General features: G+C 43.0%; 1 protein-coding gene across 3 annotated transcripts in view; it reads right to left on the bottom strand.

The window, feature by feature from the left end:
* Positions 1–26,024, bottom strand: part of BMPR1A (bone morphogenetic protein receptor type 1A) — a 103,523-nt gene that overhangs the window by 44,940 nt on the left and 32,559 nt on the right. For all 3 annotated transcript variants that reach the window (XM_088463098.1, XM_088463100.1, XM_088463099.1), the window contains exon 2: positions 19,028–19,140. The gene's annotated coding sequence lies outside the window, so the exon portion shown is untranslated. The remainder of the gene's footprint in view (positions 1–19,027; positions 19,141–26,024) is intronic.

Below are 26,024 nucleotides of genomic sequence, written 5' to 3'. Positions count from 1 at the left end.
AGCTTCAGTCAATTTTCTAGCACAGCTAACATAATGACAGATAAATTGGAGAAGTTTCCTATAGCAACCTATCTGTAAGGTTTTGATACATCTCTCCTCTAATATCCCCACATTTTTATGCAACATTTAAGATCTAAATGAAACTAATATGGTTCACAATGCTTTTGCAACCTACAATGATTGATCATAATTGGACATGTAGAAGATACTGTCAGAACATGGCTGTGTATTTGGTTAGTTTCCAGTCACTCTTATGGTGCATACACATGGTCAGATAAAAGGACGATATAAACGATAACAATATATCGATTATATCGCCCTTTTTGTTTAGCCCAGACCAAACGACCATAGATGTGCGGACACGGATGGTCGATATCGATCATCGCCCGTGCATGCAGGCCAACCTGGTCGATATCGACCAGGTTAGCCCGTTTACTAAAGGGACCTGCGATCGTTGATCGCGGGTCGTTATAGTAGTTTAGTGGTTGGTGCATGTGCTGGATGTTCAATATCGAACATCCAGCACATGCAGGACTATCAGACAACGATATCTGATAGTTGTCTGATTGTCCCGTGTGTACGGGCCATTACAGGCCCCGGTTAGTTTCCAGTCACTCTTACAGGCCCCATTTAGTTTCCAGTCACTCTTACAGGCCCCAGTAAACCAGAAAAGATCCAGATTACTGTCTTATTTAAGCAATTATTGGGTGATTGAAAACTGGGGAGTAGTGAGACCTTTTATATGGCTAACATACTAAAGTGCCCACTTTATGAGGCCAAATGTGGCACAGATGCAACTGTGCTAATCCACCAGATTACAGCATGTGGACGGCTTCATAAATTAAACACATTTGATTATGAAAGGATTCTACATTTATTATTATTTTATTTATTAAGTTTCTTATATAGCGCAACAAATTCCATCGCGCTTTACAATTTGAATAATGTCATAAGGAGAGATGCAGCAAATCATATTTTGTGAGACCTCCGAAAAAGCAATTTCAGAGGTTGGCTGCTTACTGCATATGTGCCAAGCTCTGGAATGCAATACATTCCGGAAGTTGGATGTGGTAGGCAACTCCATGTTTATATGGCATTACCCAATATAAACCTCTGAGCTTCTATTCTCATTTCCTCATGAGAGGGATCCAAACGGATCCCTCCCAGCACCTCCCGCCACAGGTGCATCACTGGGTCCTAAACCCAGAAGTCATTTTATCGCATTATTACCAGGAGAGCCATCCTTTGTGTTCTTCTGCAGTTATGCATGCAATGAGTGGCACGATGCATCGCATTTTGCGTCATCCATCCCGTCCAAAGTTTTGTTTGTTCTTATAAACCCTAATGGGTAAACGTAATAGCCTGAGAATTGCAGGCATCTGCTACCTCCCGGGAAAATCTGGCCGATGTTTAAAAGTTGCAATCATTTAAAAGTCAAAACCAATTTTGTTGCCTTTTAAATGATTGCTACTTTAAAACATTGGCCACACTTGCCGGGAAGTCGTTGATACCTGCAATTCGCAGGCTATTACGTTTACCCCTAAAAGTACAGGTCTGAGAAATAGAAGATAGACAGATAGCATATTAGAGGGGGAAAAAGGCCACAACAGACATTAACCTGAACAACTTTGTGGGTAGCAAGCAATAAAGAGTTAATATGGCTTTCTGACTGAATTTACAACTCACTGAGCATGGCAAGTAACTGAGCATGGCAAGTATAAGACCAAGAACACAATTTTTGTAAAAAAAAAAAAGGCACAGGCTCTGAGGACCTCATTCAGAGTCGGTCGTTGCGGCCGCACGGTCGTAAGGGAAAAGGGTCCGGATATGCAAATGATGCACTCAAGTTGCGTCGTTAAGATGGGATCGTTAGCTGGACGACCAAGGGGAGGATGCAGCCGTAAGACTAAAAATACGCCCCCTTCTCGTTCGCATTACACATCATCTCCGGGCATATAAGGATTAATCGAGACCATCGGAGCTGGTCGTAGAGCTTAAGGTTGACCATACCCTCTCTTAAGCACTACGATCAAGTCAGTGTAAAATCCTCCCATGTCACGTGTGCTATGACACTACTTTGTTAATTATGCACTCCCATAAAACGCCGTTTACATAGTCAGACACGCCTGCGTTCTGATCTCCACTCCCCCATTCACAAGCACCTTCCCCTGTTACCACCCACAAACGCCTCATCCTGTCACTCAAACTAACGACCTGGCCAAGTTCAAGGAGAGAGATATTTCCGATCGTAACAGCTAGTTTGCGCACGCGCATTGCGAATTTTACGCATGCGCAGTTTACTGAACATCGGCTGCACACGACCGAGCGGCCGCAACGGCCAACTCTGAATGAGGTCCTCAGTCTCACCAACTTTATTAACACTACTCATACCTCTGATCTTACAAACATGTTTATTTCTTTGTCCTCAAACAGAGCTTGTTAACTTGTAAACCAATGACAATAACACAATAATAACTTGCAGTTAACAACTCAGTAGTGGAAACTGTTTCTCCGTTTCCAAAATAAAAATATGCAGGCATCTCTTCTTTATTATTACGCTCTGCAAAACTCCCCCCTCCACGGAGAACGCCTGTGAAGGACCCAGTGCAGGGTAGTAAGTACTTTTTCTCGTAGTAAGTACTTGTTCTCTTGTACGCTACCACTTTATTCCAAGTCCTTAGAAACAAGGCAATTAGCTGCGATCTCTCTAGCTGGGATTGTGTTCCTGCTCCAACATGAATGTGAATACTTTCTTTACAGAAAGGGTTACACGCACACAGAGAAAAGTGAAGCCAGCAGGAGAAGTGCTCCATGGTGCTGCATTTCTTGAATTAACATCTGCAGTCTTCTCTCCTGGCCCTGCGCCAGCACAATAAAGAAGCAGAGAAGCAAGGACCCTCCTCTTCCTTCAGCTCCTGCCCCCAAAGGCTGCCTCAGGCGCCCTGTCTGACATGCTTTTCAAGGAGCGCTCGACTACAGGCCAGACATCCTGGCTCCACTTCTATTGTGTGCAGGGGGCTACTTTGCTCCTTATCCAAGGCCTGGATTAGCATAAGAATACCATCCTCCCTTAAAACCAGGCAAAAGCAAGCAACACCCCTCCCTTCGCTCAACCTTAATACATGGCAAGTTTCTTTTTCTTTTCACTTTGGTATAATTTCCACACAAATCATTTCAACCCGTTCAGAGCCTTTGGAGAAATTATAACACTTAGCAGGCGACGACAGACCATCATATAACGCAAGCCTATTATTTTAAGCCTGCGCTGGGGAGCTGCATTTTTATAACAGCTGCAGACTGAAGATTAGTGAAGCTGCATGACAGGGAGCCCCTTTGCCAGATTTGATGGTATATCCTGTTGACATTCTTCTATTACACATGAAAAAGGTCCACGTAAAAATAAATACGAAAACAAAATCTACAGTACCTGAAAAAGGCAACAAGGTTAACCCATTCCCTGCCTACCTTATAAGAAATACAAGTTAAACATTTGTTCCACATGCATGCTATGTTAAATACTGAAAATATATTTTGTAGTTATAAAGACAACAAAACAACAGGGGAGAAAAAGGCAAAGTGTAAATAAATGATTACTAATTGCAGAATCTACATAAGGCAACAGAGCAATAGCAAAATCAACATTAGACTTATGTACATCATGTATGCTATTCTTATTGTCAAAATACTAGACATCCCTAATGGGCTGTCCATGCCCAAAATCCTTAGGCTTGTTTGCTACAAAATGCTGCTGAAACAATGTCGAAATGCAACCTCAAAGATTACTGGATGAAAACAAAAGCATGACCCCCTTCTCAGTGTTCTGGAGATGGTAGAAGATCATTTGCAGGGTACATTTCATGCATTATAAAACCCACAAAAGGGACACTTTGGAGGTCTCGAATAGTCAGTATGAGAATAAAAAAGTTGTATACGAACACACAAATTCTGTGTTTTAACCTGAACTGAAACAATATTGGGGGGTATTAAATTAGCCGTGGAGTTTACCCTGTGATTAACTGCCGGCCAAAATCCCCGCGGTGCGGGGAAAGGCTATTCAATTAAATAGCCAATTTCCCATGCCAAAAAATTGGTACTCGTCTTTTCCGCGGCCTTTACCTTTTATGAGCTGCGAGGTCCAGTCTGATTGCGGGGATCGTGTGTGTGGAGTAATCCCCGCTAATTGAATAGCTCCGGCGCGGCAACTGAATATCCCCCATAGAGTTCATACCCATTTGGGTTTTAAATGCGTTATCTTATTGCAGGCTTCCCAAAGCTTTTACATATTGTAAATACAAAAAGATTATGCACAAAACTTGAAATTATCGCTACAGGGCATGACAAATTAGTCCAATATCTAATGAGCCCGGAATACTCACCCAAGCCACACATTTCATGTGGTGCTGGGGTATATTATTAGTGGATTTATCTTTTCTAAAAGAGTTTGCTCCAGTGTGGCACAGATTTTCAGTAATTACACAAATGTCTGCATGGCTGAGCTACACTGCTGCCATTTATTACAATGCTTATGCTTTTCTGGTGCCCTATAGTCAAAATGCAGCATATAGTAACTGCTTCATGTTTCCTCCAGTCTGTCAGTGTTCCCCCTCTTCCCACCAACTCAGGAGCTACTTAATATTAAAAATTGTTGACCGATCATCTGAATTCTCTCCATCTATTGCTGGCAGCCAATCAGTATTCAGCAGAAAATAACTTACGTGCTATCAGTCAATAAACCGAATTCTCAGGTGTGACGTGGTCCAGCTTATACGCCTAGACTTTACTTTATAACAACAGCACCCACTGTTCACCTGGGCAACGCTAGCTAAATTATTGGAAAGGTGACAGCCTATGACAGTGCTTGTGAGGTAGGGATACACTCAGAATTATGATGTATTTTACAGTGGGCTCTGCTGCCCCTTTTATATATTATCTACACACATACAGAAGTGTCCACGGCTTGCGCCAAGTGTCTTTTTCACCTGAAAATGTTTCTTAAGGTAGGTACACATTAGACGACCCTCTGATGCGACGACCGAAGGTGCCACTGAATGACATATCGGGCGGTCAGTATACACTGCACAATCCAATGACCAGCAGGGATTAGACAGTCTCCAGACACTTGTCCAGAGGAATCCCGGACGAGGGTGTTCTACAGCCAATTGTGCCGCGATCAACGCGTCGTACATGCCTGCCCTAGGGAATACAGTCTGTGCTGGCTGATCAATCACTGGTTGCTCCTGCAGCCCCTGCACTGCTGGAGGGAGGGGGGGAGGGGGGGGGGGAATTGACCTCTCTCCTGGTTTGAAAAATATCACCCCTGTAATATTGACCTCTGGCCACCACATCTACTAAGGAAAATGGAATTTAACATAATCCAGCTAAAATAAACCATACTTTGAAAAAAAGAACAAAGTTAAGGTCCTAAACAAAAATGTATCATCTTAACATGTCCAGGACCCATGTTATGTCACAGCGGTCTTGCCTAGATTGAGCAATCCATTGTGTGAAATGAAGTCTTCTGCAAGACACATTACATAGGTCACAAGACCCATATACTAAGTATTTTCTATACACTACTTGCTGTATTTAAAGGAGACAATTCAACTAGAGACCACCAACATCTCAAATTTGTCCTACAGCGGTTATGAGGACCATTTGCAATGTTGGGGTGCCATAATAAGTGGCTATGTTCGCAGCTAGCGGGCTGCACATACATCAGTGGGGGCCAACGGGAAGGAATCCTCCATATCCCACTCTGAGAAAAAAATTAAAAAAAGGAGTCGCCCATAGACTACTATGGGGTAACGTCTTTACATTCCTGAGCTTGGTAACTCTGTCAGTTTCCTCATAAAAACCTATGGGGGCAGTTTTTGTGGTTGGAAATGGGAGGGATCATGACCGATATAACAGTACATTCAGTGGATACTTACCTTATGTGGGGATCCCAAAAAAACAGTTGTTTCAGGGGATTTTCCACCATAAAAGTTCATAAATATGACCCTTAGCGATGAAAAATAAAGAAAGAGTAGGTATAACTTTTATAAAACAAATAAAAATCAGACCAGGTAAATATTTGCTCTAACAGTGCTGATTAACATATGACCTAAGTACTATGTTTGCATATCTTTGCTTTATTATGTCTTGACAATTCTAAAAAGCATAAATCAAATGTCTAGTGTTACAGGGTAAACGGTTCAAAAGATGGCGTCCAAACCAGCCCCTATTCTTTCAGCAAGCAAACAAAAGCAGGGTTCAATGGTCATGTTTACAGTACAATAGCAACAGTCTCTGTTCCCCTCCCTTGATAGGTTTCCTTAGGTACGGGCCTTCCACTCCCTTCCCTACCACCTTATTATAATTAGTTATCCAAGATGCAGCGATTTTTCCCAATAATCAGTCACAAAGGTTTTATTTTTTCTTAGTTTACTTACTTAGGAGTTATAATTCTGCAACAAACCCTTAAACACAAAAAAAAAATTAAATCAGTACAGGTATGTGCTTCTACAAAGTAACAAATGTTACGTGTAACATTTCAAGAGATGTTATGAATGTTGCCTGCTTCATGAATACCTAATGGTAAGCAGGTATGAAAATAAATAGAATGAGAATTGAAGAATTATTGCTTGCAAACACATGATCCGCTTTTAACAAGTGCTTATACCTAGAAAGCAAAGAAGTCATTTCCAGTTAAACTGGGCAGTGATAAAATCGGAATGGGATTGAAATGCCGGCGATAGCCACCGGTTCAAATCCCTACAGCGCTAGCCCGAGGCGAAGGAAATCCCGACAGCTGAAGTAATCTATCCCTCCCCCTAGCCCTACTTTAGGGGTGCCTAACCTACCCCCGCCTAGTGCCTAAACCTAACCCTCCCGGGGGGGTGCCTACCTCTAACCTCCCCCCCGGTGCCTAAACCTAACCCCCACTTCCCCTAGCCTAACCCTCCCTGGAGGGGTGCCTAACCCTAAGTCCCCCTAGGGTGGTCCCTAAACCTAACCCCCTCAACCCCGGCTACATCGCTACTTACCTCTGGCACTGGACGATCTGTCGGGGTCCCGGCGTCGGGATTAACATAGACGTCGGTATTTCGACGCCAATGTTAAATCCCCTGCCAGGATTGTAGTGTCGGGATTGAGACCAGCGACCGCATCATAACTACATCCTGATAAGATCCAATAGGCAGACAGACAACTGGACTGTTTGCAGCAGCAGGAAAGGGGTGTGTCTGCTGATCGTGGGAGATGTGACCTGCCACCTGTAGGATTATATTAGAGAGGAGAGGGCTGCATGTGACAGGGCACGTTCATGATGTGATAAAGGGGATAAGAAGAAATCCCGTGGAATAAGATGGTTCCCCCAACAGCAAGATGATAAAAAAAAACTTGTCTCTACATACGATACCAACTAGTTTCTATAAATTTCAATAGGTGTTTCAACAGTGTTTCTTAATAGCTTGTGTGTGTCTTAACAACAAGGTTGCCATCAGAAATTGTGGGGCCCAGTACAAATGAAACTAATCGACTGCCTCCCCCCAAATGACTACGACCCTCAGAGGATTGCACTGAGCTCTGGTATTCATAGCAGGTGCATGCTATGAGGAATGGTGTGTTTGTTGACAATCAAATGCTTACAAGCAGTATGTGGACCCCAGAAGGCAGGCGCAGTGATGTTGGCAAGTACTTGGAACATTATAACCCGCCGGCAGTATAACTGTAAACATGATGAACTATCATTATTGTTACAGTTGCACTGGCATCACTTGTAAAATGCAATAAGTAGCGACATCCCAGCACCTGACTTCTGGGGTCCACATACTGTTTGTAAACTTTTTTACTGTCAACAAGCCATATCTAATCTTGCTATAATGTGCTCTCCCCTCACACCTCTCCAAATGTACTCAAGATCTCCCTGCATGCCCTCAGACCTCCCACATGACCCTCATATCTCCCCATATGGTAAAAAAACAATTACAGATGTGTCCTTACTCATCTTTGCTGCAGTCGCGGCAAATAACCCCTCTCGGCACGTCAGGTTCGTGAGACTGTGCTAGCGCCAGGTGTCTTTTTTTGCCAAAAAATGTGTCTAAGTCGCAATGTGATGCGAATAGAACGCACCAGCAGACTGTTCTGATGTATTTGAAATGTGACATTTTTATATCTGTGTGCGACTGAATCTCTGAATCTGTATACGAAGTGCTACAACGTAGCGGCAACAGCTTTTTCATTCCAAGTGCCGTTGTGCTTCATATACACTCAGGAACACACAGATATACAAGAGTCGCATATGAAACTAATAGGCACAGTCTGCTGGTGCGCCCTAGATGCATATTAGGGAAAAAAAAAAAAGCCCAACGCTAGCAGTGTTGCACGGGATCTGGAGATTCACTCACACTAGGCACGTTGCGCTGCCTGGCGTATTGAGAATAGATGTCGGAGGACACATCTGTAAAGAGTACTTGAAAAATATTTTTAAAAAATCTATATTAAAACCTTTAAAATATTTAAAAATAACTAAAGATTAAAAAGGAATAAAAGCATTTTTAAAAGTGAGAAAAAGCCTTACTGGTTCAATTATGGAGACACATGGGGTGAAGGGGCTTAGGCACACATGGGAAATTGGGTTAGAGGCACAGATAGGGAGAGAAGGCTAAGGGACAGATAAAGAGAGGGGACGGAGGCACACATATGTGGAAGGGCTAAGGTACAGATATGGGGAAAGGCTGAGATACAAATTCTAAAAGAAGACATTGGGACAATGGTGGTACCAGGTGTTGAAATATTATTGGCAGCGCCAGTCCAATGGCCAAGGGCAGCACTCTACTATCAAACTATCAATGGGTTTCTACAGATGGTTCAAAACCCATCAACCATCGATGGTACAGTATTCGATGATCATCACTTCTGTTAAGTCATTCTTTCTGCTTGGCCAATGTATGCAGGGGGACCTGGGGGAGGAGAAGAGTAGAAAATGGAGATACTGCTGATGCGGAGGAAGGAAAGCTGATACAGTTGAGGGGACCTGTCTGAGAGTGGAAGGCCCCAGTGTAGGTTTCTACATCAAAATCTGTCCCTGCTGCTGGCACCATTGATCCTGGCAGTTTGCAATTAGGACAATTTGAGCCACCGGGCCCCTCCTGTCTGCCCTTGCCTCACACACTTGTACTACCTATACCCCCTCATGGTGGTCCTGCTTACGAGTCCTATTGTCTTCACATAAAACCTAATTTCTCTGTATATTAAGGCTGTACATCAGGTGTAATGCCGTCAGAGGTAAAGAGCCAAAAAATATCTGTAGTCAAGTTAAAGAGCCGATAGCATGCGAGAGCGCAAAATGGGGCGTGGCCTAGCTGTCACAAGGCCACGCCCCATTTTTGTGTGCATTCCTTTGGTATGACATTTGCAGGAGCATGACCTTGTGTCACACCCCCATTTTTGGGGGACGAGCCCAGCACAATTTACATAATCTTCCCAATATAAATTTTTAATTTGCTGTTATTATTATTAGTGGGACTTTTGACAATCCTGGTTTTCAATCATTTTTGAATGTCCCATATGCAATGCCCCTTGTAGTAGTACCCATTTTGCAGTGCCCCCTGTAGTAGTGCCCATTATGCTGTGCTTCCTGTAGTAGAGCCCAATATGCAGTGCCCCCTGTAGTAGTGCCCATTATGCAGTGCCCCTCTGTAGTAGTGCCCATTACACAGTGCTCCCTGTAGTAGTGCCCATTATGCAGTGGCCCCTGTAGCAGTGCCCATTACGCAGTGCTTCCTGTAGTAGTGCCCATTACGCAGTGCCCCCCTTTAGTAGTGCCCATTACGCAGTGCCCCTCTGTAGTAGTGCCCATTACACAGTGCCCCCTGTAGTAGCGCCCATTACGCAGTGCCCATTACGCAGTGGCCCATTATGCATTCATTCCTGTAGTAGTGCCCATTATGCTGTGGTTCTTGTAGTGCCCATTATGCAGTGCCCCTTGTAGTAGTGCCCATTATGCAGTGCTTCCTGCTATGCCCCATATGCAGTAGCCTCTGAAGTCGTACCCCATATGCAGTGTCCCCAGTACTTAACTCATCGCATTGCCAGATCCACGCTGTCAGGGCCGGCGGTTCAAATCCCGACAGCGGCAGCCCGACAAGGGTGAAGATCCTGATCGTCCTAAAGGTAAGTATAAACTAACCTAATTTAACCCCCTAACCCGAACCCTCCTTTAGGGTGTCTAACCCTAACCTCTCCCCCCTGTGCCTAACCCTAATCCCCCCTCTAAGTGCCTAAACCTTACCCACCCTTCCACGCAGCCTAAACCTAAACCCCCAGGGGTGCCTTACCCCCCCCCCCCCCCCCGCTTCCCCTATCCTAAACCTAATCCCTCCCGGTGGGGAGTGCCTAACCCTAAGTCCCCCCGGGAGCCCTAAACCTAACCCTCCCCCTCCCCCGTGGCTGTCCGCGCCCAGCTTACCTTCATTCGGTCTGCCGGGCTTTGGTCTTCCGGCGTCTGGTTAATGACAGGCGTCGAGTTTTCGACGCCTGTCATTAGTACCACGTCGGGATTAGAAAGTCTGGAAGCCAGCGGTCGGCATTTAGACCGTCCGCTTCCAAACTACATCCCGTCAGGGCTTCTGCTGTTGCTGACTGGATCTAACTAGATCCAGCAGGCACGCAGGCTCCTCACATAGCGGGTGACGTCACTGGGAACGCTGGCCTTTGAAGCGATCAGAGGCTTCTTTAGCCTCTGATTGCTTCAGAAGCCAGCATTCACAGTTGCAGTGGGGGTCTGCGGGGACCATTTTACTGCTAAGCTGCATCTCAACAACAAAAGAGCTGCATGCGGCTCGAGAGCCACGAGTTGGCCACCGCTGCTGTACATCATATTTGAGTGTGGTATAAACCTAATAGCTAAATTAAAAAAAAAAAACTCTTGTTGAGCTTATGACCTGGTTGGGTGTAAATGTATCCCAGGTATTCCTGACATAAAGCTAGCGAACATGATACTGGCACAGAACTGGTCCCGTATTGAAATGTGTCCAACACAGCACACATGTATATACATGCTATTTTTATATGCGTCTTTTTAGACACTTTGGCCCTGATTCAGAGCCGGACGCTCTGACCAGAGCGCTCGCTCTGAATCAGGGCCCACCTCCAATAAAATGGAGCGTCCCCCTGGACGCTCGTATAGCTGTGGGTCACCACCCACAGTATATACGAGCGTCCAACAAGATGTTCGCGATGGTCTTGACCATCGCGACCATCAGACTTGCGAGTGAAACCCTGGGGTCGGGTTTCTCAACCGCAAGCCCTGGAGTGATTTTGGCTCTATCAGAGCCAAAATCACTCCCACTGACATCACTAGTGATGTCAGTGGGGCCGGCTTCAGACAGTAGGCGTTCCCATAGGAACGCCTTGGTCTGGCAGGCATGCCCCCGGCACGCCCACCAAAGGGGGCGTGCTGTCAATCAACATCGACAGCACGCCCCCTTTGGTGCAAGACCCGGAGCGATGGAAAGTCCTTCGCTTGCCGGGTCTCGCGCACGCGCACGACGGAGCTCCCCCCATCGTGCGCATGCGCAGTGGGGAACATCGACCCACTTGCGAGAATATCTGCAGTAGGGTTGGAGTAACAAGTGCCTAAATACTGCTTTGTTCAGGAAAGAGTTACAGAGAAGATAAAAGTAGATGAAGCGTGAAGTTTAAAAAATGGTTTTAAAGCAAAAATGTCTTTTAAATCAAGATAGTCACATTGGTCATAAAAAAAAATCTAAATCAAGGTGCTATTTAATGGTAATGATGGTGGTACACACTAACACAGCTTTAACATATGATGACCCACGTAATGTAAAAAATATTTCCTTCAAAACCCCAGGTGGCTCCAAAATTGTACCTATTTTTCAGCACCTGAAAACCCTCACTGGTGACCACCTCCTGTATTGGGACAAGCTTGATCCTTGTAAGTAAGCTTGGTCTCCCACTGGCGTTAGATTACTATCTGGATTGAAGATTTACAGCACAGTGTTCAAAAGTACTATACTCTGCATTTGTAAGAGCAGAACCTTGTGATGTCAATGTGTAATATTACAGGAATTTAAATGGTGTAATACCCTCTAAAACTAAAGTGTGGTTCTTTTAACATAGCTCAGTCTGGCTACTCGTCTACTAAATAATCAGATATTTTTTTTTTTTTTATAATTTTTCATTCTGATTTCAATTCAAGCCGTTATGTATAATTTGTCAAGTGACATACAATCACCGTGGCTACTAGTTATATGACAGGATTTAGAGGGTATACGATCGGGAAGCTGGCGGACGCAATGCTGACTGCCGGCTTTCCGACTGCTTAATCCCGGTGAGGGTTAAATGACAGGCGTCTAAATCTAGATGCCTGTCATTTTACCGACGCCGGGAGACCGACGCCAGGCATCTCGATCGAAGGAACGCCGGGCGCGGACAGCCGCGTGTTGGGGTTGGGAGGGTTAGGTTTAGGGTTCCGGGGGGTACTTGGGGTTAGGCAGCCCCCCAGGAGGTTAGGATCAGGCTATGGGGAGGGGGGTTAGGCTTAGGCACCCCCGGGGGAAGGTTAGCGTTAGGCACCCCCCTGGGGGACTTAGGTTTAGGCGGCGGGGAAGGGGGGTTAGATTTAGGCACTTAGAGGGGGAGGTTAGGGTTAGGTATCCTAAAGGAAGGTTAGGGGGTAGAATTAGGTTAGTTTATACTTCCCTTTAGGACGATCAGGATTTCCTCCTCTGTCGGGCGGCCAGCGGTAAATCATACCGAATGCGATTTAGAAAAGGGGAGCTTTGGATGTTGAAAGGGAAATGCAGAAGATGTGTTGGGAGGGCTTCTTGTCATTAGGCCCCGCCCCCTCATGGTAAAATGACACAAATAGCAGATCCATGTAGAAGGGGTGGAGTCAAATTGAAGCTATTCTCAGAGGTTAATGAAAACTTTATTTGCAAGAATACTTGCAGTAGGCTTTAATATATAGTTATGTGTAACCAAGTCAGCTCTCACATATGTTTGCCCATCTTCATGGAAACTTTAACTACACTTCCTGATATTACTATATGTGCATTACTAATTCTCATATTTGTTTACATAAAGCATATACAGTGCATCCAGAAAGTATTCATGACACTTCACTTTTTCCACATTTATGGGGTATTGTGTGTAGAATTTTGAGGACAAAAATGAATTTATTCAATTTTGGAATAAGGCTGTAACATAACAAAATGTGGAAAAAGTGAAGCGTTGTGAAAACTTTCCGGATGCACTGTATACAGTATGTCCCAGTTGGAGAGAAGCATTTTTAAAACTGTTCCACAAAACTACTATATAATCCAACTAAAACGTGTGAAGTGAGAATTATACAGTGGTGCACACCTCCTGCTGAGAGTACCCACTGCAACTAATGATGGAAAATGTAATACTGTCAATGTCAGGGTCTTCTCTTCACCAAACAACTGCCCTTAATGCTATCGAAGTGAGAAATGGTGGTCTGGCATAGGATAAGCAGGAGAGAAGAGGGGAAAAGGAAACCGAACGGAGGTGGGAGAGAGAGAAAAAAGGGGGTGGAGAGGGAAATGAGGGGGTAAGAGAAAAACATCGGAGGGAGGGTATACTAAAAGAAGGGGAGAAAAAAAAGGTGGGTAAAAAAAAAAAAAAAAAAGAGAAAAGAGGGAGAGAAAAAAAAAAGAGTGAGGTGAATGAGAAAAGAAGGGTATAGAAGCAAAAAGTGGGAGAGGAGAGAAAGAGAAAGGCAAAACAAAACCAAGCAAAGCTGGGCATAACTGCTGCAGGTACCCATGCAGATCACTTTTTTATGCACTTTGCATACTTGTGACCAATAATTGACTCATACTAAATTTTAGCGTACAATACAATCAAGGCAGCCTAGCCTTCCTTAAATGAGGCTACTTACATGTGTGGACAAATTGGACATAAATCTGTGAGTAGTACGTCTGGCCCAGGTGTTTCTGGCTTAAGGTAATTAATGGGTTCCAATATATTGTTACTTTTTGGCAGAAAGATCTTGCTAGTAAAAATGTAAAAAAAAAAAAGTATTTTTGATAATTTAATATATGTAAACAGAATTAAAATTTTGCCATCTGTAAAATGTGTAGGTGACAGTTGTCAAGACATAAAGATGACATGCACACAATTTAATATTGTCATAACATCTTAGCCTAAATCAATGTACTATGGGAGAGGAGCATATCTAAAATACTAAACAGAAAAAAATATCCATCACTTAACTTAAGCTGCTCGTTTCAATTGTTTAAAATAAAAGCCAAGTGTGATATGCTGCTGCATGGACATCAGTCATGCCTTGTAAAACACACTGTTATTAATCTTAGTAAAACCTACAAACGAAGCTAGGATATCCGCACGATCCACCTACATGTTTAGATAACCTATCCATTGGAACAGTGATGATAAATTAATCTAAGTACATTGAACTAAGATAGTTAAATGTAAACTAAATGAGAAGTGCAGCAATATTTATGCATTTTGGAAATGTATTTTTAGTCACACTTAATACCATTGTCTAAATGTAATTACCTAAGCTATTCTGCTTATAACACCTAGCAAAACTCATGTGAGTCACAACTGCTCACATATCCTACCAACCTCATCATGCCCTTAATACAAGTTTATGCAAAGACAGTGAGAAAATTATATTTCTAATGAAAACACATCCAATAGATATTCAACCTGCCTGATAGAGGTCACCTGGATGCGGTGGGCAGGCCCATAATTATGGCCATTATTATGCTAAGAACCTCTGACGCAATGTAGCAGTATTGTTATTAGGTTTAGCATTGTTAGTGTGCACTTGCATTTTTTTCTCTTTATATGCTTGCAGCACTACAAGTCTCAGCAGGTAGCACCTCACATTGTGCTTAAGGTGTGCAGTCTAGGGCCCCTCCCCCTATGCATTCTGTACTGTATGTATGTACACTGGAAGGACAAGACTCCTCCCACCTTGATTAGCACCCCTCCCACCTGTCCCAGGGTGTTTTTAATTAGCAAGGAGTCCTTGCACTCCAAGACTGCACATCTAATGAGGCACACTGAGGGTAAGACCTACTATATATATGCTGTGTGTTAGTTTTGGGACTGGTATTGGGGCGCAGGGCTCTCTGGGCTGGTGTGGCTGGTGTGGCTGGACTGTTTCATGGCATCATTATCTACACTTTTTCACTTTAGTTTGTTTTTTATATTTGTAGCACTTCTTACACTTTTAATTATAACCTCTTACTTATGTAAGATTTAACACATAGGCGTTTCTTTATAATTCTTTAACTATCACTTGTAATCTCGCACTAGTGTGATGCCGTGGGGCAGTTCTGCTGGGTTGACCTGGGGGGTCCCGTGCCCTGTATTTGTTCCATTGAAGTGTTAGGGACCTGCCTGATAGAGGTCACCTGGATGCGGTGGGCAGGCCCATAATTATTTCCATTATTATGCTAAGAACCTCTGATGCAATGTAGCAGTGTTATTATTAGGTTTAGCATGGTTAGAGTTTGCACGTGCATTTTTTTCTCAGATATTCAACTGTGTTTGGATGATGTATTGCAACAGTTTAGTAACGCTTTAAAACAAGGCCAGAACTTGACATCACTGGTTTATCCCACACTTCTTTGTTATACAGGACCAACCTGTCACTTCTGTATTTTACCCACCACACCCCTGCTTCCCCTCCTGAGCCTCCAACAGGTGAAGAGGACTGATGTGAAGCAATTGATAGCTGGTAGTGATATCCAGACTGCTTAGCATTCTAATCACCGATATTATTATCATCCTTTATTTATGTGGCAACACAAGTGTTACGCAGCGCCTTACATAGTACATAAACAAATAAGTGAACAAAAATCCAGTGACTTACAGTACAATACAGTGCAGGAGAAAAACATGGTTTATACACATTGCTGCGTTAGCGATGACAACATTCATAATGAGCAGCAGGGAGTCAGCAATCAAGTGTTAGGTGCCCTTGTGGGGAGAAAGGATTGGAAGAAAATATAAGGAGAAGCACATGAGGGAAGATGGCCCTGCTCGTGTGAGCTTAGACACTTACCAAGTATTTGTTTGAACTATATATAATACATACACATGTATTTATATATATATATATATATATATATATATATATATATATATATATAAAATGGAGAGCGGCAGGCACTCGGCAGGACCAAACAACTGAAAAGTAATGAAGCCAGACAGAGCCGGTGTATGGGTCAACGTTTCAGCAGAATAACTGCTTTTCTCAAGACAGTTATTCTGCTGAAACGTTGACCCATACACCGGCTCAGTCTGGCTTCATTACTTTTCAGTTGTTTGGTCCTGCCGAGTGCCTGCCGCTCTCCATTCCATGTATGGCTGTGCACCCAGGCAAGCTGTGTTGTGTATATCCCTGAGTGCCGGACTATATCCAGTGATTATATATATATACACACACATATATGTATGGTATGGTGCCCTGGGACTCGGGATGCCGCAGGTCAGAATACCAACAGCGGCACCCCAACAGTCAGAATCCAGACACTACCAGTAAAGTACCCTAATGCTAACCCTTACCCCCTAAACCCTCCCTCCCCGGTGCCTAAACCTAACCTCCCCGCACCCTAAACCTAACCCTCCCCCCTTTGTGCCCAACACTTACCTTCGGGATACTGGAGTCAGGATCCCCAAGCTGTCGGGATTCCGGTGCCAGTATTTTGAACGTCGGCATCCCGCATGCTGACAACATCTCATAAATATATATATATATATATATTACACACACACACATACAGTCAGGTGCATAACTTTTGGGACATTAACAGAATTTTCATATTTTGGCCTCTATTCACCACCACAATGGCTTTGAAAGGAAACATACAAGATGTGCTTTAACTGCAGACTTTCAGATTTAATATGAGGGTAATTACATCCAAATCAGGTGAACGGTGTAGGAATTACAACGTTCTATATGTGCCTCCCACTTTTTAAGGGGCCAAAAGTAATGGGACTATCAACTCAAAAGCTATTTCATGGACATGTGTGGGCTATTCCCTCATTATTTCATTATCAATTAAGCAGGTAAAATTTCTGGAGTTGATTCTAGTTGTGACATTTGCATTTGGAATCAGTTGCTGTCGACTCTCAATATGAGATCCAAAGAGCTGACACTATCAGTGAAGCAAGCCATCATTAGGATGAAAAATCAAAACAAACCCATCAGAGAGATAGCAAAAACATTAGGTGTGGCCAAATAAACTGTTTGGAACAATCAAGAAAAGACTTCACAAGAGTGAATATAGAGGGTTCACCACAAGATGTAAACCATTGGTGAGCCTCAAAAACAGGAAGACCAGATTAGAGTTTGCCAAACAACATCTAAAAAAGCCATTACAGTTCTGGAACAACATCCTATGGACAGATGAGACAAAGATCAAATTGTACCAGAGTGATGGGAAGAGAAGAGTATGGAGAAGGAAAGGAACTGCTCATGATCCAAAACATACCACCTCATCAGTGAAGCATTGTGGTGGTAGTGTCATGGCGTGGGCATGTATGGCTGCCAATGGAACTGGTTCCGTTGTATTTATTGATGATGTGACTGCTGACAAAAGCAGCAGAGTGATTTCTGAAGTGTTTTGGGCAATATTATATGCTCATATTCAGTCAAATACTTCAGAACTCATTGGACGGTGCTTCACAATGCAGATGGACAATGACCCGAAGCATACTGCAAAAGCAACCAAAGAGTTTTTTAAGGCTAAAAAGTGGAATGTTATGCAATGGCCAAGCCAATCCCCTGACCTGAATCCGATTGAGCATGCATTTCACTTGATGAAGACAAAACTGAAGGGAAAATGCCCCAAGAACAAGCAGGAACTGAAGACATTTACAGTAGAGGCCTGGCAGAGCATCACCAGGGATGAAACCCAGCGTCTGGTGATGTAAATGCGTTCCAGACTTCAGGCTGTAATTGCCTGCAAAGGATTTGCAACAAAGTATTAAAAAGTGAAATTTAGATTTAGGATTGTTTAGTTAGTCCCATTGCTTTTGGCCCCTTAAAAAGTGGGAGGCAGATATAGAAACCGTTGTGATTCCTACACCGTTCACCTGATTTGGATGTAATTACCCTCAAATTAAATCTGAAAGTCTGCAGTTAAAGCACATCTTGTTTGTTTTATTTCAAAGCCATTGTGGTGGTGAATAGAGGCCAAAATATGAAAATTCTGTCAATGTCCCAATATTTATGCACCTGACTGTGTGTGTGTACATATATATATATATATATATATATATATATATATATATATATGTACACACACACACAGTATATATATATATACACACATATATATATATATATATACACACACACACATACACACGCACACATATATATATATATATATATACACATCCATATATAGTTTTTTAACTGTATTGGGGGGGGGGGTACAGGATTGTATGCTATAGCGTTTTCAGTCGCTACTTAAGAGGACCAATCACAGATAATTTATATATAATTCAAATAGTCAACAAGCCAACTATACATAATATGATGAATGTTTAATCTTTGATCACTGCCCATTTTCTAAGCAAAGTATTTTTTTTTTTTTTCAGTAAGATCCACCATAGTAATTGCTCAGCCAATAAGTCACGCAATGACTGCAAGGCATAACAAAGCAATAACTTAAATAACTTACATTTTTTTCAGACACGGAAGCACAGTGTACAATATGTGCAAATCATATTTGTAAGAATGCTTTGTAAAAGATTTTCAAACCACATTTTAAGATAAATTCACTGTTTTGACCTTCTTTAAGCTAGGTGTGGAGTGTGATTTCCGTTTTGTATCTTGTTAAGCTAGCAGCTGAGATTTGTTTCACCATATTATGAAACATTTATATAGTTCCATTATGATTATTATTATTATATATATCATGGAGACAAAAAAGGGAACATGAAATCTGAAATCACACTACAGAAACATCCAGGTGGTCATAGTCACAAAAAAAGTTAGTCCAAAGTACTGTACCTTGCTAATTAGTGCCAGCCTGAAGAACCCTCTGAAAGCGGTCCTTGATATTACCCGTATTTCCAGTTCATTAATTCCAAAGCAGTGTCAAACTGAGGCATATTTTTCTAGACCTAAAACATTGAAGAGAGAATGGGATTATTTCAAAGTATAAACAAACATCTTTTATTTTAGAGAATTAATGCAATGTCTTTACCTGTTGAATCCTGTCTACACAGGCAAATGAAGGACACATTAGCACAAATCAGGATTAAGACAATATTAGCTACAGTTTAGCTCGAAGGTTAACATTTGGTAAATGTTATATTGAAGGAATAACCCAAAATAAGACAAACTAAGAGCAGGATTTGGTGAGGGGGAGGGGGGAATTGAATAAAAGTAGAATGCAATAATCCTGGCTTCACCACCCAGTGAGTAATCTTATCTACTCATGGCAGTACTAAAGAAGAATTCCAGGATCCGCGTGACCTCCTCCCAAGGTTACCAACCTCTTTTCTTCCAATCCATTAGAATAAAGTCATTTGTAATTTGCCATTGTTTACTCTTTGGTAGACACCAGGGAACCTAACCCAGTATGAGGCATTTTAAATGGCATTAGCTCTTATAGAATATAGTTTCATTTAAGCAGACAGGCTGTGCATAATATACTTTAGCATTACAGCCTAAATTCAAAAGTTCCTCTGGGCATATTTGCAGCAATCAAATGTACAAAATGCTCCTTATTGCCTATGTGCTTTTCACTCTACCACCTTGCACACGGGAGAGGAATGGGAATATATATATATATATATATATATATATATATACACACACACAATCATGCACTTTTGTGATGCATTGATGCAATTTTGTTGAACCTTTTCCCAAAAAAAAAAATGATCCACTGTACTGGTAACGTACAATGGGCTCGTATCAATTAAACGCAAAGTGAATAGCACCAGGAATGAGCTCCCGGAGCTATTCAATTCTGCGCGGTTAGGTCGGGGAATGCCCGCTCTCCCGCCTTAAACAGGGTGTTTAGTCGCGAAAATGTTTGAAGGTAAAAAGTCGCAAGAAAAGACGTTTGGCGCTACCGAGTCGCACAGCACTCACACGTTATGTTTAACGCGCGTTGTAGGGCACGGAGCGAAGATGTATGTGGACACAGCTGATTGGTTGGTACTTTATTACTCTCACTTTATCTCTCTCAAAGGCTTAGTACATAGACCCCTTAGTAGGAAACTAGTAAAATGGTCAAATGCGACAATCCAATCATTCAACAAAACATCAATGAACTGCTAAAGAATTCATGTGTATTGTCTACAATGGAGCTAATAAGATGGAATGTAGATAAACAAATAGAATTGTTAATCAGATAGGATTATGGTGGAAATCTATCATACTGAATGGAGCAGAGTTAAGTCTATACAATAAAAATCTGACAATCCTACAACTTTCATAAATTAACTTGGAAATAGGTAGGCTTTTTGCAAAAAGGAAGGAATCAAATGCCCTGCTGATTACAGGTAAAGGTCTCAAGTGCTCCAAAATAGTCATACCAATAAATACAATCGTGGTCATAAGGAGAAATTAGGCCCTCATTTATCATCCGCAACGAGTGATAAAACTCGTTGTTTTTGATAAATGGTGCTCCAGCCAATCAGTTCCCAACTGTAATTTTTCAAACAGATAACGGAGCGGATTGGCTGGAGCACCATTATCATACGCAACAAGTGATAAAACTGGCTTGCGTATGAGAATTAGTATATTTCATTTACATTGCATCAAACTCAACATAATCAAGGTTAGGATGCAGCAGTCAGGGGATGTAGTGTCAAAAGACTGTGGCAACAGTTTTTCTCAAAACTGCAGGGACAGCTGTCTACTAATGTTATACTCCTTTATAGGCACTACCTCATGGTAATCTTTTATATCTGTAGGACGCCAGTATAATCATCTGCAGTGGTACTGGAAGGTGGTGTGCGCACAAACTGAAGACACCAATGCAGCGGTATAGAGAGAGAGGTGCCGGTGATGCGGGAGAATAGAGGTGAATGGAAGAGAGAGACAATATAAAGAGGGGTAGAGACGGAGATTGGGTGGGGAGAGAGCAGATAATTCAAAATAAAACTGCAACACCAGACACAACAGCCAGCAACACATTAAGCAGGTCTGTAATACTAATAAATAAAATTAGGTCTATTCAAGGGCTTAAAATTATCATCCAATCCAATCAAGGAGAGCATGATTACAACCATCCCAGACAATCTCCAATATGCCCAATTTTGGATTACCGCAGGTGTGCGTGCTCCCGATTCCTGCGGTATCCAATTTAAAAAAGTGGTCACTGGGTTTTCAGAGCTGAAATCCCAGCAGTTGGTGAAAAATAAAGATACTTACGTGTACGTGGGGTTTCCGTGGCTCCCGGTGGCCTCCCCTCCATCTTGTCACTGGGGAGGGGGCTACTGGTAGGCGCAAGTGCTGCTGGGAGATGTAGTTCTCCCAGCATCTGGTACAAGGGAGAGGTACACTCACACTGAGGGCGGGGGGGGTCACACACACCGGGGTCAGTCACTCACTCACCCTACTGCAGAAGAGTTGGCTCCAGACAATGGATGCAGAAGATACTGCTTTGGTAGGTGAGTAATTAAGGACTAATTAAGCTATTTGGAAACTCCCAATAGCTTAATTAGTCCTCAGGGTGGTTCCAGCGGTGTCCCAGAGCAAGTCCAGGTGATTTTCCCTAAAATTAACGGCTTTAAAACAAACAAACAAAAAAAATCAGACTTGCTCTGGAGGTGCAAGAAAAAAAAAAAGACGCAGCGTTTTCCATAGAAGTCACCGTGTCTCATTTTCAGGCACCTAATTGAATAGCAAAATCCTGCCGCTGTGGGAACGAGAAAAACCTAGTTTTTCCAATATCCTGCCCGCTATTGGGTATGCCCCTCAGAGTGGAACAGCATCTTCCTTGGACTGATGATACAGAATGCCAGAAAACAACACAAATTTCTGAGAAAAGTTTAGCTTCAATCAGAATGATGCCGAGAAATGATGCCAAAACAATCATGTAACATTTTACACCTTACACCATTAGATGAGATGAACCTTCGATTAGCTGTCATTATCATAAGCAGATGATAAGCAGAAAATATATGAAGGTCTTTAAATAACACAGCTACTAGTAAAGACCTTTGACAATAAACTCAATTTATGATTTATTAGTATTCACTGTAGGTCCGGCGGCAGGCAGAGCACCGGATATAGAGCAGGGGCACTTCTGCGTGCGCGTCCAAAAATGGGGTGTGGCCAATAAAAGGTGGCGTGTCTTTATGATGTGTCCCTTTTTCGTCACACTTGTGGGCGCGCCCGGCACTTACAGACATGCCGGGCATCCCACAAGCGCCGCATTCACTGAGAATGGATGCCGGGCGCATGCCGTTTCCCCACCCGCGGGACACTGCAGGCTGTTCAGCAGGGCGCCGAGCTGAAGGGCAGGGTCCTTTCTGCCCTTCAGAAATAGGACAGGGCACGGCGCCCCGCTGAAACAGCCTAGCGGGAACGCTAATTTAACACCTTTACTGACCTATGGAGCGAATTAAGAAAATCTTTATAAATTCTATGCTATATAGTATATTAAAGGGACTTCATTACTGACTGCATGTATTCCAGGGGACAAAATATTACTACGAATTAATGATGTCCTTAAAGCAAGGCTGGACAAATCCAAGGAGCTAGATAGCCAGTATTCTTAATTTACTATATACAGTATATATAAAAGAAGTTTGATTGTTTGTTGGTTGGCGAATATCTCCCACAGCTAGTTAAAGCTGCCAAATCTTACATACTTACTTTTTTAATACTAAATAACTATTAGACCACATAGCAACAACGCGACAAATCCTATATATAAAATTATTTGGTCTGTTTGTTTGGTTATGCATTCAGACACCCCTGCAGCGATTGGGATGAAACCAATGCGAGGTGGTCTAGGTGGATCATGGGCAGGTTTTAGAGGGGTTAGGGTACCAGGCAGACTTCCCATTGATGTATGCTAGACAGAAATTTGAGCCTTCCACTGGATGGATTTGGATGAAAACTTCACAGAGAGTGGTATCATTGGATCCCAGAAGACATACTAGGGGGGTTGAGGTCCCGGTCGGACCTCCCGTTGGTGTATGTTGGGCGGAACTTTGACCCAGGGAGCCTGCTCTGTGAATTCCACTGGACGGATTTGGACAATACCACATAATAAAAAAAATGTATTACTTGAAGATTTAAACCTGGGCATGCCGGGTAGATCAGCTAGTATAAAAATATAGTTACTGCTGGGGAATCGGTTTGATTTACCGCTGGACATCCCGACAGTGGCATCCTGGCAGAGGAGGAAATCCCGATCGCCCAAGGTAAGTATTCTCTAACCTAATTCTACCCCCTCACCCTAACCCTCCCTTAGGGGTGCCTAACCCTAAGTCCTCCCCGGAGGAGGTGCCTAACCCTAAGTGCCCCCTGGGGGTTGCCTAACCCTAAGTCTCCCCTGGGGGGGTGCCTAACCCTAAGTCTCCCCCGGGGGGTGCCTAACCCCAATTCTCCCCAGGGGTGCCTAACCCCAAGTCCCCCCAGGGGTGCCTAACCCCCCTTCCCCTAGCCTAACCCTAACCTCCCAGGGGGTGCCTAACCCTAATTCCCCCCCGGGAACCCTAAACCTAACCCTCGCCCCCCCTTCGATCGGGATGCCGGGCGCCGGTCTCCCGGCGTCGGTAAAATGATAGGAGTCTAGATTTAGACGCCTGTCAGTTAACCCTCGCTGGGATTAAGCAGTCGGGAAGTTAGCTGTCGGGATTAGGTCCGCCGGCTTCCCGACTGCATACCACTGCTGGTGCCCAACATTTCTACACCTATTCCCTATTTGTGTTTTCCAGTTGCAAAATATGAAAAACACATTGCCATAGAAGCCTTGTTTTAAAAGTTTCAAATGCAGTCCGCCATATTTCTGACACGTTGACGCACACAACCAGCAAAGTAGATGGTCATGTATCAGCACAACGCATGAAAAACGTCTTAATGTTCATTTGCCCATTTTACCAGCCCATTCCCACATTGCTATCATTGTGAATGGATGCACATCTTCCCTGATTCTTCAAAGGATCCTGCTGACTGCTAGTACTGACTGACCAGTCTTTGAATTGTAAATGATTCTGCCCTCCCAATGTACTAGGTCAGTGGTTCCCAAACTGTGCACCGTGGCACCCTGGGGTGCCCCGGGACACTTGCAGGGGTGCCTCACGTTGGTGGTCCAACAACAAATCAAATTATTTATGGTCAATGTAATGTAAATATGTGGGCAAACAGAAGCTCAAACCTGTCCACCACCACATAACTGAACCCAAGTATGACAGGCAATCACAATTTTCTTCACTGTACTACATGTTTTTCTGAATTTCACAATAACAAAGTTTGGCTTAGGGGTGCCGTGAAAACAACGTCAATACTCTAGGGCGCAGTGATTCAAAAAAGTGTGGGAACCTCTTTACTAGGTATTTGAAGGCCCCCCTAGCAAGAGTTTGTAAGGGCCCCTATGTACCACTCAATGGACAGAACAGACTGTGTAATGGTTAGCATTACTGCCTCACAGCACGGAGGTCGTGAGTTTGAATCCCAATACGCCCCAAACTGTGTGGAGTTTGTATATTCTCCTTGTTCTTGCGTGGGTTTCCTCATACACTCCAAAAATAGGTTAATTGGCTCCCAACAAAAATAAAAGTGCATATCCACTATGCGACCCAGGGAAGACAGTACGATTATGACATCGTAATCGTACTGTCGTTCCCCATCCCCCACAGTGCCTACACTGAACGACTAGTCGTTCAGTGTAGGCACCCTCCGTCATCCCCAAATATGGTTAATCCGTCATTATCGGCAGATTGACCGGCATGCTCAGACGATGATTGATGACGGAAACGACCAGCAGGAGCGCGCATCGCTGGTCTTTTCCAACATTTTAGAGCCCGATTCATGGATGAATGAACGATAACGATGTCGTTATGGTTCAGTCATCCATTAATATCTGCTAGTGGATGTGCGCCTTAAGTCCTAATGTGTATGGGTGTGTGCATGTGATAGGGAATATAGATTGTAAGCTCCACTAAGGCAGGGACTAATATGAATGGCCAAATATTCTCTCTAAAAGCATTGCGGAACATGTGTGCGCTATATAAACATAACTGGTAATAATGGTGAAAAATGTATATAACACATGTAACTGACAAGGAAGATGGGCCCCCTTCAGCTCTGGGCCCCATAGCAGCTGCACCCCTTGCACCTATGGTAGTTATATCCATGGCCAAAATGTTACCTGCAGTTCCAAAAGGGCTGTAAAAATCTTATAGGCTTGTTACATTTTACATCTCAGCCAAACGAATTAGAGTTCTAACAAATACATCTAAATGCTTTGTTTCACCTAAAGCAGGAAGTGGTCTTGATTGACCATTTGATTCACTCCTTATGTGGAAATATTTACACAGAAAGGAATCCTCTGATCTATGTTGAGTCTGCCTGCAATACAGAGAGTAATTTAGCTGTGAGGGGGGTAATTTTGATGTGAGAGTAAAGCACTTTAAAAATAAAAGAGTGAATGAAAAGAAACTAGCTTCAATGGCTAATTTTCTAGGAAATAGTTAAATAATTGCAAGCTATCAAACCACTAAGGCCCCTTCTTCTGGCAGGTCACAAGAAAAAATAAAATGGACAATTAAAATTAAGATCTGATATATTGTGACGTAAGAGTCAAGGATTTGTGGGAACAGACAGCATAACAAGCACAGAGTGTGTATGGAGAGTTAGAGCTCTTGCAGCAAAATAGAATCCTTAAATTGCATACACAACGATTTTTTGAACGATTATCGTTAAACAATATAGTTTAATGATAATAGTTTGAAAAAAAATCGTTCACTTTCTGAGTCAAACGATGAACAATTATTGTTAATGCGCGTTCACGTTTGTAGTTCAGTCAGACTTGTCA

Source organism: Taudactylus pleione, unplaced genomic scaffold, assembly GCF_031769625.1.
Source record: "Taudactylus pleione unplaced genomic scaffold, aTauple2 ptg001314l, whole genome shotgun sequence".
NCBI classification, from domain to species: domain Eukaryota; kingdom Metazoa; phylum Chordata; class Amphibia; order Anura; family Myobatrachidae; genus Taudactylus; species Taudactylus pleione.
Note: the sequence above shows the minus strand (reverse complement) of the source record. Positions and strands in the feature narration are given on the sequence as shown.